The sequence below is a fragment of the Carassius auratus genome, unplaced genomic scaffold (genome assembly GCF_003368295.1).
Source record: "Carassius auratus strain Wakin unplaced genomic scaffold, ASM336829v1 scaf_tig00214269, whole genome shotgun sequence".
In the NCBI taxonomy this organism is placed as follows: Eukaryota; Metazoa; Chordata; class Actinopteri; order Cypriniformes; family Cyprinidae; genus Carassius; species Carassius auratus.
In genome coordinates, this window is record NW_020527587.1 from 1,750 (window position 1) to 15,068 (window position 13,319).

Sequence of the window (13,319 nt, forward strand, 5' to 3'; positions counted from 1 at the left end):
TAAAGGAGGGAGCTTTTGTTGACAACCGCTGGGTTATGTTTTAAGTGGCTTCTCAAGTATGGGAAAGCTGGTTGGCGGCATGTTGTGTTCCCAAATGCCTTGTTAAATGACCCAAACTCAAAGCTGATGTAGAGATGGATTCATGTAGAGCAGCATTTCCTGTGAACCGAACCAGACACCAGCAGATCGTGAGCTGCTCATTGTGTAAAGGAACACAGTGCCACACGTCACTTTATTTATTTTGCATTTTTACAATGTTTGTTGTATTTTGATTAATCTTGCAGCCTATTGCAGTGTTTGTTTGTTTGTTCCCACAGTCCAACATGTTAAGTTTTGGCTCAGAAGCATCCCACCCACTCACAATATCCCCCTTCGGATTTCAGAGCCAAGCGCATTTGAATAATTACATTCAATAACTCCCAAAATTGAGTTCTAGAGACCATCCCATATCACAATTTGCATGAAAAAAATATAAAGTTGAAAAAGTATCTCATCGAGGGCACCAAGTGAGCCTCCGGTGCCCCTTAAAAATCTAAAAATCCCCATTCACAGAGAAATAATGTGAAGTTCACTCTCGAGAACAACATGTAACATTTATATATAAGATCAGACTGCCAGAAAAAGAGAAACCCATACGGCTTCAGACTGAATACATTAGCGCAGAAGTGTGAAGAGCAGTGCTAGCATGATTTCCTTTTAATTCCAAACGCAGTCGTGAAGCTCCAGCGATGAATGCTCTTTCATTCAAATATGTATGCGTGCATGTGAAGGGCTGGATCACTCACCGTCCGTCTGATCCTGACAGTGAGATGCCTTCCTCTCTCTGTCCTCGCTGCAAACAGAGACACTATCATTATCATGCTGTATAGAGCAATGCTGGCCGTGTTCCAGTCACCTCACGGAGCCTCTCAGGGGCCTTGACTGTATTGCACTCATCTGATAAAAGCTGAAAATAGTAAATGACTGAAACGCTTTGGTGACAAAACCCATTAGAACTACCCATGTTTGAGACGGTTCGCAGACACAGCAAACAGCACAATTACATACTTGTAGAAGCAGCTATCGCTCTAATATGACAGAATGTGATCCAAGTTTGACTTCAATTTCTCATCCTCCAAACTGTGGCCGTATCCTCATGAGGAGAGATGCAGACATGAGGATTTGGACAGCGCTCCGGGTTATGGATGAGCGCTTAACAGCCATTATCTCGAGTATTTCTAAGTGTGCTGCGGTTAGTGTGTTGCTGTTGGATACCTGATTAGGTTGCTGGAGATGGTGTAGTCTAGAAAGCCCTCCAGGTCTGCCAATCCCAGACTAGAAGCGCTGCTGTTCCCATTTCTAAAACACACACACATGCACATAAAAAGATCAATGTGTACACAAATACTACCAGTCAAAGGTTTGGAATAATTATGACTTTTACATTTTTGAATGCTTTCTATGCTCCACAGAGTTGCATTGATTTGATTAAAATACAGTTAAAACAATACAATTGTGAAATATTATTACAAGTCAAAACAACTGTTTTTTTTATTTGTATTATATATATATATATATATATATATATATATATATATATATATATATATATATATATATATATATATATATATTCCTGTGATGCAAAGCTGAATTTCACCACTATAATAACACCAGACTTCAGTGTAACACGATCTTTTAGAAATAAAGCTAATATGATTAGCAGTTACTATACTGGAAATACAAAAGAACGGCATATATTTGAAAAAATTTTGGTCAATTTAATTCATCCATGTTGAATTAAAGTTTTATTTATTATTAAATCTTGCTGACCTCTAACTTTTGAATGGCACTGCATCTGTTACTGCAATGGGTTTTTGCACTGATAATAATCGAAAATGTTTCTTGAGCAACAAATCAGCTGATTTATGAAGATCATGTGACACTGAAGAATGGAATAATGATGCTGAAAATTCAGCTTTGCATCACAGGAAAAATTACATTAAAAATATATATTCAAATAGAAAACAGTTCTTTTAAATTATAATAATTTTCCACAATATTACTGCTTTTATTGATCAAATAAATGCAGCCTTTGCTTCTATCAGCAACATTACAAAGTCCAAATTGTTCAATTTTTTTTTCTCTTTCTATGCTTACTCTAGTCTAGTAGATCTGTAAGAGTGTGAACAATGCAGAAGCTACTATGATCACTGCAGTGGGGCTTGGAGTAGAGCGAACAGGCATGAACACTGGCATGAGATTCATTAGCATGGGCATCACAGCAGCTCACTACCAGCTGATGACTATGAACGTGAGCCACCTGTGCCTCTACCAGCAGCAGCCCAATAAACAAGCAGAGAGTAACCTTTCCCCCGACATGGCGGAAAAACAATGAAGGGAGGGTTAAAGCCAGATGGAGGCCGATGGCCAGCTTACTCGGGTAAGTGAAGATGGCGTTGAGCTGGCGCAGGTTAGGAATCGTCGGTGAGTGTGGCAGGCTGGACATGATTCAATCAGCAAGAGGGACTCACACACCCATTACATCCTTTTCATTCTAGAGCCAACAGGATGTAACATATGTCTGTCAGGACTAGCACTGCTGTGGAGTCTCTGGGTGAGAGCTCTGCTCCAGACTCCAGTCATGCTGTCAGAGCCGTTTACTCACACAGCTGTGCTGGACTCGACTCACAAATGCAATCTCTCATTTCAGAGAGTTACACTACCTCAGGCACTGGCTTAGAGTGTGCTAACACACACACGTGTGTATGGAAGGAAATAATCAGATGTGTGTATCATATACACCTTAATACACATAAAATAGTAAACTCACAATTTGGAGATGGAAATCGTAGTAGTTGTATCACAATATCAAACAAGTTTAAATCAGTGCTGTTTTAGTATCACTAAGATACTCTATAGTCTATATAGGTTTATAAATGTTTAAATTACAATATTTAGCTTTAGTTTTATTAAAATTTTCATTTTAATTTTGATTAAAGTTTTAGTAATTTTGATGTGCTTTGCCATTTTTATTAGTTATTTATTTATTCATAATATCTCCACCATTTCTTATAAAATGTATTTCATTTAAGTTCAAGTTAGAGCATCAAGTTAAACTAAATGAAAATGAGAACTTCTACCATGACAACTACCTGAAATAATAATACATTTTTTTATATGTATTTTATTTCAGGTAAAGCTGAAATAATGGTTATAATGGTTAATGGTTTTAATTTTATTTAACTACAATAAACCTGTTTTAAACATTTTGCTTTTCTAATTTGAGCAGATGTTGCCATTTCCCCCATCTACTGTAAACAACATGAAAAAATTGCAATTTATTACAAATGTCATGTGTTTCTTCATATTTTTTACTTCTCTGATCAATCCATGGTTTCTGCCCAATATTGCTATTTGTTTTACTAATGTCCTGAATTTGCTTCCACTTTTGCAATTCCCTGTAACTAGAAAAGTTCTTTATGACATTATCTTCCACAAATTGACATTTCATTTTATGGGAAAAAATCACTTGATTATAATGTATCAGCAAAGGATTTGATGTTGGTTAATAAAACAGTCAATTTTGCTAAAATTACTAGATAATACAATCAGGATTTCAAAAGATGAACCCAAGTAAACAAAGCTGACAGCCTCATCTAATCTAACTCTAAATTGACTATATTTCAACCCTTCTGTTCTGTTAGATATCCCTAAATAATTTTCTTGGAATTGTGTAAATAAGTTAAAATGAATAAAGTTTTTAATTGCCTCAGCATAGTCAGAGCACTACTGAAAGTCTGATATAAACTATAAATTACAACACTATCATGTTCATTTTCTAGAACTTACAGAGCTCAAAAAGTGCTACATAACAGGAATGACATGAACTTCTAGTAGGCAATTTTCTTATATTTATTCTTTGTTGGCGCATTTCTCTTTTAGCCATTATGTCTGATTCTGTATCACTGTGTCTGTGCATTTGTGTGCTAGACAGTAAATTAAGGGCAATGGCGGCAGACTTTAAAGACAACATCATCTGGCTGAAGATTGATCACACAAGTCACATGACATTAATATAAATCAAGATATGTCAAAACGTATTAATTAGTTAAAAAGTGAGGGCAAAGTAAGTGCTTTAATGCTTAATTCACGTTGGAGCTCTAAGTCAATAAATTGCTACTTTAAAGATGAGAAAAGCAAGCTCACAAATGGGTACTACACTGCGCTCTGGATGTGCCCAGTTCTGGCAAGGATTGCATCTAGCATATGTAGCTTAATGAAAAGCCAAATGGAGAAGCCACACTGTCCAGCAAGGCATGATGGTCTACTGCATGGGTCACCAAACTTGTTTCTGGAAGTCTGGTATTCTGCAGATTTTGGCTCCGGCCCTAATCAAGCACGCCTGAACCAGCTAATCAAACTCTTGCTTGATATATTTGAAACCTCAAGGCAGGTGTGTTGAGGCAAGTTGGAGCTAAACTCTGCAGGACACTGGCCCTCGAGGACTGAGTGTGGTGACTCCTGGTCTACTGGAAGACTGACCCCTCGCTTAGCTGGATAAAGCTACTGGTGGTCTCCTCCTGGGGGTCGTCTTCAGGGGCAATCTGGGCCCAGCTGCCTGAGCCACTTTCCTCACTGCTAGCGCTGAGAGAGCGTCGCTCCACCTCCACACCTGCAGAGGGTGCTGTGACCACTGAGGAGGCCCTGTCTTTGTCACTGCTGAGGGGGGAAAGAGGATACACGGCGAAACTGCATTGTCACAATGAGCCAGTTATTCTAATTTTGCTAATTTTGCCCCAAAGCATCTTTCACTGTCCAGAGCCTGGATCAAGAAAAATAAAAATCAAGGGGAACATAGGTATAATGTCAATTTAAATTTCTCTATTTTTTTTTTTTTTTTTTAGCAGTGTAGGTAAAAATGGATGTTACAGAGGAGAACCCCTTTACCGAGATGTGCTGTTTGGATTTACAAACACCACGTGTGACACTACATGAAGCAAAATGTTGATATCTTCAAAATGTGATATCTTGGGTTCATGAACTGAGAATTCTTCATGATCTATAAGAAGTTAGTGTAGAAAACTTTTATCGAAAGCTAAAACAACTAATTTTGTGCTTCCTTCCCATCATTACTTAATAAATATTAATTCATCAGCACAAGTCTGACTTCATAGAAACAAATGCTTAGCCTCAGAAAAAAATGATGTGGGTGATTTATGTACCTGCTTCTGGTTGATGTCTCACTCTCTTTGCCACTTTGTGGATGGATCTGATGGGATGCTTCTGTGTGGTGGGGCCCAACCCTCCCTCTATCTTCTGAGGCCTCTTCTCTTTGATCAGGTTCAATGTGGATCAAGGGTACCTCCCTCTGTCCACGCCACGCTTGCCTTACACAGGACGAACTTTGAGAGCTACCACAATTTTCCAGATGCTCTACACTTGGCCGGTTTCCACTATTGTCACGACGAGAATGCTTAAAGCCGTACCTCCTTTCTCCAACCGTAACTTGTGGCCGACAAGCAGCAACAATGCCATCCTGCTGGCCTCCAAGCAGGGACTTGCCACTCTCTACGATGTCTGCTGCTAGACGGTTAGCAAAGAGCTGTACATGTGGCTGCGAATCTGCTGAATCAAGCTCAACACTGTCCTCTGAGGGCTCCGCTATTATCTTATTCTTGCGCATTAGAGACTCGATAGAGCTGGCCCAGGTTTCATGAATCAGCATGTCTGTGATTTGGTCTGTTTGGCCACGCTTATACAAGCATGAATCAGACTTGCAGAGTCCTGTTGACGACACAGAGTTGGTTGGATAGATGTTGAGTGAATCTCCATGTACATTTCGAGCAAATCCATCAAATGAATTGGCCTTGATGGGTGAGTTTACAGTTAGTCTGGAATCTGAGGATCGCCTGTCAGGAACAGAAGACTGACGGATACAAAATGGGGTTCTAGGGATGGGGGTAATAGGCTATTACTCCACTCTTTGGTCTTGGTCATACTGTAGTCCTTGTTCTCCTTGTCCATGTCTTTTAGCATGAAGCGATAAAACTCCTCAGTGATACTCTCAGTACTGGACTGCTTAGAGAGACAAGATGATGTGCGCACATTGAGGTGTCCATTTTTTTTACTGGCTGCTTGCTGAACAGCTGCTGCAAGGATGCTGCTGGCATTTTTCCCAGCATAGTAGTCCAGCAGAAGGTCAAACCCTCGACCTTCTGTCTCCATCTGGTTCACCATGAACCGAGAAAACTCATCCGTAATGCTCTCACAGCTGGATTGCTTGGAGATAGAGCTACCTCTGCTTAAATTATGCCCAAGCCTGTTTACCGGTCCCAAAGTGTTTGCTGTCCCGGAGGGATCTGCGTCCTCCTCTGGAATGCTCTCGTAGCTTGACGCTTTGCCCCTGCTGCTCCATCTCTCACACTGCAGGCGGCTGCGAGATGACTGGCCAGGTTTGGAAGTGTCCACCACACTCAATTCTGGGCAGTTCATTATCCTGGCTGTGACCTCTGATGCAAAGAGAGCAAATGGATCAGAAGTGGTAGGTTCATCTAGATTGACAGTTTCATCCACGACACGGTTGACCAGGCGCTCCATGAGCTCGGGCTGTTCTTCAGTTTTACGTTTGATTTCACTGAGACGTGGAGGTCTGTGTTTCTTGGTGACTGCGTTGCCATTTTGTGTCTCTTTTCGGCGGAGGGCTGCGGCTGTGCGGCAGGGCAGAAGCAATCCCTCTGGACCTTCCGAACCACCCTTTAAGGCGCAGAACCATGGCTGCTTTCCGCTGGAGTTCTCCAGGCATATTGCTGCCAGCTCTGTAGCCATGGAGACCACCGTGGTTGCCAAGTCATCAGCAAAGCATGTGACAGGAGTTTTGGACTCGCATGAATCCATTTTAAGTGCCACAAGAGCTCCCGAAGAGGACGATACAGAGTGCTGCCTGGTCTCACTCTCTCCTCCTGCTCTCCCTCGTGGGATGTGAAGTGGTGAGCTTTCAGCTGAAGGGAGCACAGAGTCTGTGTTCTTGTCACTCCTGCCCAAGTCAGACTGCCCTTTGACCACAGTGGCTGTCACTCTGTTCAGAGTAAGTCTGTAGGTTTCTTTCAGTTTTGGCTCACTTTCCCTCTCTTCCTGTACTTGCTTTTGCTCTCTCTCTCTCTTCCCTATGAGAGCAGACAACTTCTCCACACTGCTTCGCCTCTCGCCATGATTATAAGCCTGGTTTGGCTCGATCAAATAATGTAATTGGCTCAATGCTTCTCTTCCAGACTTGGTATCAGCCTCATACTCCCTAAAGCTGATGCTGCCTTCATGCCTGTCATATGATCCCATGTTACAGTTTGAAATGTCACTGATTTTCCTTGATGTTACACATAAGATATCAAAGATCAAATTATTCACACAATCCAAGAGGAAACCCTCGATGTTTGGGGCATCTTTGCCAGGACCCTCAAGCTCTTTTCTCTTTTCAGCCTTTTCAAGGGCATACTGAAAGATATTATCTGATATTTCCTGGGTAAAGTTATCAAGATCCTGTTGTTCCTGATAGGGCCTTCTTGGAATTGTGATACCATCCACTATTTTGTTATGTGTGGTCTCAAGGAAGTTTGCAATGCTTGAGTAACTTTGTCTGTGGGTGAGTACAGCTGAAGCTTCCCTGAGGAGAACCTCAGCAACATTGGCTCTGAAAGCCTCGACGCTGGTGCCCTCTGCAATGCTACAGTGGAGAGGCACTGCAGTTGAAGCTTGGGCAACTGACAGAAGTCCGATAGAGGCAGAGTAGACGTCTGTTGAGTCATCACTATCCCCAGAGTCATCTGCTAGATCTACAGCGGCTACGGCTCCAGCGACCTGAGACATTCCACATACTGCAGAGGAAAATGAATACTCCCCTTGTTCGGTCTCACTCTCTTTTTCTTTATGCTCACACTCATCTTCTTCTCCTGACTCCAGTGTGAGTTGTTCAGTGACCTGAGGGGTGGTAATGGTACCAATGACACTCGCAGCACATGCCAAAGCTATTTCCACTGGCTTGGTGGCGTGTCCAATTGCTGAGTTGTTTATTGTTTTGGTCCTATTTCCATTATCCTGCACTGATGTCCCATGTGACCGAGCTTCTGGCCACTCTGTTACCTCCTCACTGTTGTCAGGACTCTGGACAATTACGATTTTAGGAAGTTCAAAAGAGCAGGCTCGAGCCCTCAGTGGCTCTTCACTGGAATGGCTTATATCACTTGAGTTCTGCGAGGTGGTGGACACACTCACTGCTGCCTCTGTGACAAAAGAAGGTTCATCTTGTGACAAATGAATAAAAGCATCCTGCAGGACTGACTCAGCCAGATTGGTAGCATAGTGACCAGCTGACTCGCTGGTGTGACGACTGACTTTTTTGGGGGTAGCAGATGGGCCTCTTGAGGGGGCGGAATATGTTCTTGAAAGCTTTTGGGAGTTGGAAGAGGTGCAGAGGGTCTCGGAGTCCTCACTATCCTCTCTCTCTATTTCACTCCTTCTTTGAGCGTGGGCTGCTCTCAACATCTTAACTGACTCGGGCATGATAGAAATCTCAGAATCTGGAGAAAGAAAGACATGTTGCAGGGTTGGTTGAGAAATGGTGTGGGGGCACAGAGAGAGGAAATAGATTAAAGCCAGGCATCTGCATAATCCTATACAAAAAGTCAAATTTAATACACATGTAAATGAAGCCCACTGACAAGCCAAGTCAGAGATATGGAGAAGGAGATGTGAGTGAAAATAAGGGACAAAACTGAGAAAGGAGGTAAAAAGTGTCAAGATTTATCCTCTTCTGTCGCCTGCTACGTCCAGTGGATATAGTGAGGGTCCAGTCAGAGCTATCCATAGCACACTGTTGTATTTGTATCCATTTTTCCTTTTCCATAACCAAGACCATACAAATGCAGATCTATATCTGGGCTGATATGATTATGAATATTGTATTGTCTCTGAGGGACAGCATAACCTTCACACAGTGTTACTTCTAATTTCATATGAGATATTAATTATAGATTAGCCCAGCAGAGCCCAGTTTATCTTGTCTCTTTAATATAAAACTAGGGGCGAGTGTCGCCACATGTAGACATTCATAAGTTTGGCTTACTGTTAGAGGCCAAAGCAGTAGCACAGAATAATGTTACTAAGCTAAAGACAAACAAGCATTCAGACATGTACAAAGAAAATTCACAAAACATTTGGAGACAGTGCTTCTTTGTTAAGAAGCCTTCCATGGCATATTCCCCAAAACAACCTTCATACAATGTTTAGTTATTCTTCCCATTTGTCTCTCTTTCTCTGTCACACACATACTTATTAACATAGACTGAAATGAATTAATTGTTTCACTGCTCTATGTCCTTGTGCATCCATGCTGTTGCTTGGTTACTTTGTATCTAATAACTATAGCAGATTGCAGTTCAGATTATTATAAACAGTGCAACCTAGACTAAAGGTGGAAATCCAAATTATTCCCAAAAGCAAAACTAAAGACTTTATTTATTTGCTTTTTTATGGATGCACATTTATGTGACATGCCCAAGTTGTTTTGAAAACCATAATCTCATTGGTACCGACTAGGGATACTTTGTGTTACTAAACTAAGAAATAGACTTGGCGTGGAAACACTGCCAAATAGAGCCACTCTTATCGGAGCAGGCTCACAGAACCTGAGAAAACGTAAATGGCTGAATGCTCTTTAATCCACAATTCAAGCAATTTTCTGTCTATTCAAAGGTGGACAGGAGGGAAGGTGCAGTGAAAGTGCCAGAGCTGGCCTAAAGTTGAGTTTTCTCATTACATATGAGCAGCAAGGACAAAGAAAATACTACACAAAAGATAAGATATGGAACTACTATGACTGGATTTCTGGGTGGAATTGGATTTCTGGTAGATGGATGCACTGTTTACCATTTCTGAATGGGTCATCCTCACTGTCTTCCCCAAGCTGTTCAGAGGCAGTGAGGAAGTCTTCTTCTATCGATGACACAGAGCGATTGGTGTCATCTTCAGTAGCCCGCTGACCAGCCAATCGGCCATGCCTCTGTCTCTCTTGCCCTGACTGTAGTCCAATCAGGAATTTGTTGATCTCAAAAATGACACTGTTGGTTTGGGTTGGGCGGCGCCCACAGGAGCAATGCACCAGACAGACATCCGCTGTTTTCTGCCTCTGAGATACACATACATAAACACAAACACAGTTCAACCAGGCAGACTGTAAGCTGTAAAATTATGTCAGATGTTCCGGTCTGTATTCATTTCCTACCTGTGGGTGGCTGGGGTCATGCTGGCAGGAGTCCGGTGACTCTAGGCTGCTGAGAAGCAGAATCTCATTTTCTTTGGGTTGCCGCACTCCGAGAGACTCAATTAACCGTGGCAGCTCTGGGCACACTGAGGCCAGTTTCTGTGGGGAAATTTATGCTAATATTCAAGTCACATAAATTTGGGTCTTTGCTTGCATTATCTTGGTAATTTGTATTGTTTCTAATTTCCCTTTAATTAGATGAAACATTGTTTATGTCGCACGCTTAGGAAATGATGAAAGACATTCTTATATTTGTTATTAACTTTAAATGAATTAGAAATAAGAAGGGTGGAGGGTAGGGGTGCAACGATACACGTATTCCTATTGAACCGTTTGATACGAGGCTTTCAGTTTGGCACGCATTACGAACCAAACGATTAGAATTGTTGGACTAATCCTATTACATTTGGAAAATAAAACAGTTTAAAGTGTGTGAAATATAATGTTCTCAGTGGCACTGCACCCAACAAGGCAGCTCAATCAACGTAACAAGCAACTTGCTATCTTCTAGTGGCGTAACGTTAGCGGATGGGCACGCAGGGCATGCACTGCAAAAGACCCTGCAATAACCTCCCCTTGCTGGGGTGCATCTAAAGACGATGATCTTGTTTAGATGATAACCAGAGACATTGTCAAAAAACATCAATTGTTGGCAATATTAAGATATTTGGCATTTTAAATTAATGTAGGCCTGTTATATTCTTATTTTTATTAGGTCTGTTATTATTACTATGAAGTAACTTATATTATTCAATTAAAATTACAATTAATTTGACTAGCAATAATTTCCAAATAACTGACGTGCTGGAAGGATAACAAAAGATTATGGTTATATATTTTCTTCCTCAGTTAAAATGTTTTAAAAACAAATCTATAAAATGAATTATAGAGCTGCGTAGGGCCCCAGAAGTGTAGGAACAGCATTGACTTCAGTCATCAATAAAAATTAATGAAATAAGAAGCTTTTATTTCAAGCACCGACTTTGAAAAACGTTTATCACGAAATATGTTTCCTGTCATGTTTTTTCACTATGCAATATTCAAATATTAAGGGAATAAATTAAAACAGTTAACTATATGCCATTATCAGCCTATGCTGAAGTAGATTGGTCTCATTTTCGCTCATTGGTCAGATGGCGAAAGCTCCGTCATTAATCAGTCACTCTGTTTTTACTTTCACTTTCTGCATATAGTGAATTGACTGAGATTAAGAAATCTACAGGCATAACTATTGCGCAAAGTTTGCATGTTGCTTGTGTGTGATATCCATTGGCCCACTTTCATAGTTTAAAACAGAAACATTTCCAACATTGCGATGTAACCAATTACCCCCGTACCGTCCCGAACCGAACCTTGACACCACTGGTGTCATATCAAACCAAAACCGTGAATTTCGTTAACGATTACACCCCTAGTAGAGGGAAATGGATATTTATTTGGATATTAATTGAAAAAGTTTACTGAGAATGACAAAACACAAGACTATTTATAGTTATTGTCTAAAAATTTGCAGATGCTTTCATCCACAGCAATATATGCAATATGTTTTTTTTCATAGCAATATATGCATTCCCTGGGAATCAAACCTACATCTTCATCATTTTTAAAGAAAGGAAGGATAATCTCAGCCCACCTTAACATAGCTGTCGTCATGCCGTTCAGCAGTATGTCTGTCAAGGTTCACGAAGCAGATCTGGAAAGAGAGAGGCTGAGCATAAAAAAAATAAGCACATACCAGAAATGTAAAGTCTCTGTACATGTGCTTTAGTGCACAAACACAGTGTACCAAAAAGAGACACAGGAGCACATACAACAGCAGCCGAAAATCTTCTCATCTGTCACAGCTATCAAATGTCATTCTTCATTCCGCATATTCAACACTTTCTTTTACAACATGTCAAATCTCCTGCAGCGTTGCCTATAAGTGCCACATTTGCACTGAATGTAATGAATAATGTTCACAGATTTTCAACCAGTTTTTGTTTTTCTTACAACGTCAGTAGTATATGTAAATGCAAAATGTGTATTGTATAGCTATGTTATTTGCACATTTGTCAGAAAAATGGTCCACTGGATAACACAAAATAATTTTTTGTGAGCTCAATGGTTTTCGTTATAACTACAAATGAAACATCCATGTTTTTGTACATGGTCATGTAACACTGATTTAAAATAAACTGCTGCATAGATAGCCAAGTTTGATTAAAGCCCATCTTGGGTGAAATACTTCATTAAATGTTAGTCTTTTCCTCTCACAAAGCTACTGTTGCGCTTCAGAAGACTTGGAATACAGTGCACGACTCACATGGACCAATTTTATGGTAATTTTATGGTGCTTTTGTCAGGTTTGTGTCACTATGATCTGGAAATTTATTTTTTCTTTTGTGTTCCACTGACTAAAAAAGCATACAGGTTTAGAATGCCACAAGGTTGGGCAACTTTAAGCAATTGCATATAACAACCTTTGTCTCTTTCTCTAATGTTTACACACTTGAACAGCACTTATAACTTATTTATCACTCTTTTAGTTAAGCAAAGCTTTTTCACTCTATTTTTCATCTGCGTTCATCTCACATCATTCTATTCACTTGCCATCATATTACTAACTTTACTGATTCTGATGACTCATATGTATCTTAAAAGCATATCATGTTGCTAGTTGCATGTTTGCTTCAAATTTGTCCTTGTGGATGTGTGTGTGTTTTTGTGAGTGAAAGAGCTCTTCTTTCACTCTTCACTTAAGGCATTTAAGATCACATTAGTGACAAATGTGACCCTGGACCACAAAACCAGTCTTAAGTCACTGGGGTATATTTTTAGCAATAGCAAAAAAAAAAAAACAAAACAACAACAAACAAAAACACTATGGGTCAAAATGATAGATTTTTCTTTTATGCCAAAAATCATTAATATATTAGGTAAAAGATCATGTTCCATGAAGATATTTTGTCAATTGTACTACTGTAAATATATCAAACTTAATTTTTGATTAGTAATATGCATTGCTAAGAATGCATTTGTACAA

At 40.2% G+C, this 13,319-nt stretch overlaps 1 pseudogene; it reads right to left on the minus strand.

The window, feature by feature from the left end:
* Window positions 1-416: 416 nt before the first annotated feature.
* On the minus strand, window positions 417-12,002 carry LOC113091716 (A-kinase anchor protein SPHKAP-like; annotated as a pseudogene).
* Window positions 12,003-13,319: the final 1,317 nt, after the last annotated feature.